The sequence below is a fragment of the Prosopis cineraria genome, unplaced genomic scaffold, assembly GCF_029017545.1.
Source record: "Prosopis cineraria cultivar Desert tree isolate PC_DT_omini unplaced genomic scaffold, ASM2901754v1 PC11, whole genome shotgun sequence".
In the NCBI taxonomy this organism is placed as follows: Eukaryota; Viridiplantae; Streptophyta; class Magnoliopsida; order Fabales; family Fabaceae; genus Prosopis; species Prosopis cineraria.
In genome coordinates, this window is record NW_026555342.1 from 20181477 (window position 1) to 20185782 (window position 4306).

Consider the following 4306-nt stretch of genomic DNA (forward strand, 5'->3'; position numbering starts at 1 on the left):
TGTAGAAATTTCTACAATAATAATGTGAATATCAGAGAGTACGTTTATAGTGAAATTAAATACATCAACAAAGTCATGCCTTTTACGTTTTCATCTTAAAAAAAAAAAATTATCGATGCAAATTAAGCACACGTTCGCTGTCAGAATCATGCTTTCCACACATCATGAAGTGATCTATTTTAATTCGTAGCAAATTGAGAGATAATAAGAGATAATAAATATGAGATGAATTTACAAATTCTGTAAATAGCAAGCAGCTACTTTAATTTCTTAACCAAACTAACACTGATTAATCAAACTTGGAATTCATTTATTTTAAACAAGCAATGATGTGAATGCAAAATTCAGCTGGCTCCTCAACCTCATCCACATATAACGTAATAAAAAGACCGCATTTATAAACAGATCTAGTAGACCTGATAAGGAAAAGAACAGTACATGACCGTTTTTGTACAAGTCAATCGATTTGCCACTTGCAATAGACAACCATTTTTAACATTCATCTTTCGAAACAACGTTAATTAAAAAATAATTAGAAAAAAGTTTTCCAACATTTTGCTTGGTTGAGGTTTCTGCAATTCAAAAGATGGAAAATAAGACAAAATAATTATGGTTTAGGGGTTTCTATCGCAAGGAAAAGTCTTGATGCAATGACCATGATAAATAAAATAAAAATAAATAAATAATAAATTTTTTAGAATGTATTTTATTTGTATTTGAAGCAACGATAACAAGAGGAGCATTGGCGTGGTGGAAATTATATAAATAATGCACTTCTTAGATCCAAGTTGAAATCAAACTACGGCTCAAGGAGTTCATTTTGTTTTTTTTTTTTTGCTTTATGAAATTACCAAAAAACCCCTATCTCAATCTGATGTTTTTGCCCTTTCCCTTTTCTTTTTCGTGCGTCTGTGAGCAGAGAAAAAGTTGGAGAGTAGAGCACAAACCCTTGCCTTGTCTCTCATGGTTTCTGTCTTCCTCTTTCTCAATCGCTAGTTGCCGTCGTTCGTGTGAGTCATCGTCGCAGGTGTGCTTGCCGCCGTTTCATCCACCCCAGCTGTGAGTTCTTCCTCTGTTTCACCGCCGTTCCTCCGCTTCTGTCATTGTTTCAAGTACGTCTAACCTCTCTTCTTTCCTTCGTTTATTTAGTTTGCGTGTAAATGCTTGGGTGAGCTAAGATTTCTTTCTTTCTCCTTCTGTTCTGTCATACCGGTATGTTCATCCTTTCTTCATTCACGGTGACAGTCCCTCCTTCTTCACTGTTCGAAGTTGCCTCCTCCTTTCTCTGTTTGTGTGATGTGGTCATTGAAGGTTAGAAGCTTTGATCTCTTATCCTTCCCTTTGTATAATCTGTGCGTGTGAGTGGCTGAAATGATGTTGAAATTGCAAATTTTTCTTTGGTTTTTCTGTTGCCGTGCTGAGTAGGGAGGAGAAAGAAATTCAAATTTGAGCTTTGATCTTTTATCCTTCCCTTTATATTTATGATTGAGTTACATTAATTGTTCTAGACTGGTTGATATTAAAGCAATTGTTACAATGAAATTGAAAAAGAAGAGTTTAGATGGGATACTCGGAGATTAGTGTTTATAAGATATTTGTTAAAATGCTTATAAGAAGAATTAAATTTGATTTTAGAATATTTATGGAGTTTCATTAATTCTTGTGGGAAGTATGAAATTTAATTCTGATGTTGCAAAGAATATTTGTCAATGAAATTAATAATGTGATTTTTGAATTGTTGGAGATGGATAATTGTTGATAAAATATTGAATGCTAGAATTTTTATGAGTAGATTGGAAATGATGTATGTTTGGTGCCTTGGCTAAATGTCAATGAGGATTTTTTTCCCCTAAAATTTCAAATATATTATAGTTTGATATTGGTGGTAAGTGAGGTTGGAAAGGAATAATTGTGATGGTTGAGAATTGAATAAAATTTTAATATAATTTATAGGGAGTTTGGAAGAAGAGAAATTTGATTAAAGTTGAGAGGAGAAATTTGAATTTTGAAAATATCAAATAAGTGGATAGCGTCCCAATTAATTTTCTAATAAAATTTCCTTCACTAAAATATTACATTTTTATGCAAATCATTTTTGTTTATAACAACAATGTGATTATTGGATAATTTGTTGATTAGACTATTTTATTTTGTGAAATTAGCTCTGTTAGTTTTGAAATGATAGTTAATCAATAAATATTAGTTTGGACTTTGATTATGATATTTTATTTTATCAAATATTAGATTGATACATAAGATGATTTATGCGAGTTTGACATTGAAAATAAAAATTTTATTTAAAAGTGATTATTTTCTTGCATATTTAAAATTGGGTTTGAAAGGGACTTTTTATAAAACATTGATTGTTAGTGACAGTTCCATTAACCCTTGACATCTTGGTTAATAATTAGTTAGTTTGATTTACATGAGTTCTATCCTCACATTTGTTATTCATGAGTCTTCTACCTGCGTTTGTTTTTGAAACTTCGAGTTGCGTTTGGTTAGTATTACCCTCATGAACTGTGTGTCCACATTTGTTTTATAGTTCAAGCTGCATTTGGTTACTTACTCCCGTAGACTGTATGTTCACATTTGTTTTCATGGCATAAGTTGCGTTTAATTATTTATCCTCATAGACTGTGTGTCTATGTTTTTTACTTGTTCTGATAAGTCCTTATAATTATGAGTTTTTAATTATTTGATAAATTTGTTTTTCATTAGTTTTGATTAGTGACATATTTATAGTTATTTAATGTAGTTATTTGCTTTATTGAAAATAAATGATAATGATGTTTGATATGATACTTGAATGAATCAAGCTTTTATTTAATGTTACATAGTACCCTTTTATGCTAAAGGTTATTAAATATTTGTTTGCGAAAATTGTCATCTCTAGCACACATAATTATTTTAAACTTTTCTTTTTTTTACATATTTAATTATTTATTGTTGGGATGTTATTTACTGAAAATTTATTTTGGTCTCAGATTCATTAATTGATGTTGATCCTATTATTGACCTTTGAAGGACATACAATTGTTCTAGGTGAAATTTTGCTTAGCATTATCTCTATTTGATGTAAATATTTGGACTTATGTATTTTAATTTGGAAGTAAAATTAGTTGCTCCACATAGACTATAATTAGAGTTTTAATTTGATATATATGCTATTTGCTAGCTGGAAGGAGCTAAGCTTCTAGTTGATACGATATTTTGTGAAAATTTTTGTATTGTAGAATTTTTAGGAGATCCTAATTATAGAGGAGGTTTTGCCAAAATTCCTACAAAATTGTTGAAGCTTTGTTATGATAATTAATATCAAAAGTGTTACCATTTTAATATAATCTGATTACCTTTTTGAAACATAATAAACTTCATTTTAAGGCTTACAAGAATGTGTGATGTAGTTCACTTTTCATGTCAGTCACTCTCTATTTTTGGGGCGTGACACTTGATGTAGGTCCCTCATGCCATTACGAGACTCCTATAAATGAAGCTTCATCTTGTGGATGCCAATACACTTAATCATTCCCTTATTACTTACTTGAGTTATGGCATTTGTAATGATGCTCTGTTTCTACTTGTTCTTTCTTTCTGCTTCCCTTTCTTCTTCTCTCAACCCCTTTTTTGTAATTATCGCACCCGAAAATGCAACTCTGACGGTGCGAGAGTGGAGGTTCCGGCCTTCGGAAGGAAGACTGGAGAAATGGGAGTCGCCACCAAGATTTTGAGGGAAATCTCGAGAAACCATTTAAAGGTGGATAAGGGTGGTCTGCAAAAACAGAAAATAGGTTTGGGAGTCGATTGAGTGTGGGGAAGGTGTTAGGCACCCCACAACACCCGTTCGTAAGAACGATTACCTGAAGTTTGTTGTGCTAAATTAATATGGTTTTAAAGTTATTTTAATTATCCCTTTCTTATACATGTATTTGATATAAAAATGATAATAATTAAGTGAAAAATATTTATTTATTTACAAGGGAGGACTTGACTTAGAATCTGACTCTGAGGCCTACATACCCTGCGGTGGGGATCAAAGTCCACCTAGTTTGGCTTTATAAGTTGTTGGTGAAAATATTTTTGAACAGAAATTAATTAGAAATAATTTACCATTTTGCAAATAAAACAATTTTTAAAATTTTGGTATGTGTATTTTAAATTGCAAAAAAAGTGATTTAATTTCAATCATTTTCTCAATTTTTGAATTTTTTTTGTTGAAATAAAGAAAAGAGTTTTAAAATTATTTTTCATGTTTTATTATTTTCTTGAAAAATTTAACTACTATACCTGCAGAGCCTTATTAGCT

General features: G+C 30.9%; 1 long non-coding RNA gene across 1 annotated transcript; it reads left to right on the forward strand.

The window, feature by feature from the left end:
* Positions 1-913: 913 nt before the first annotated feature.
* LOC129285037 (uncharacterized) lies at positions 914-3879 on the forward strand. Its single transcript, XR_008587062.1, has 3 exons — positions 914-1112; positions 1246-1311; positions 3425-3879. It is a non-coding gene; the product is annotated as an uncharacterized LOC129285037 (long non-coding RNA).
* Positions 3880-4306: the final 427 nt, after the last annotated feature.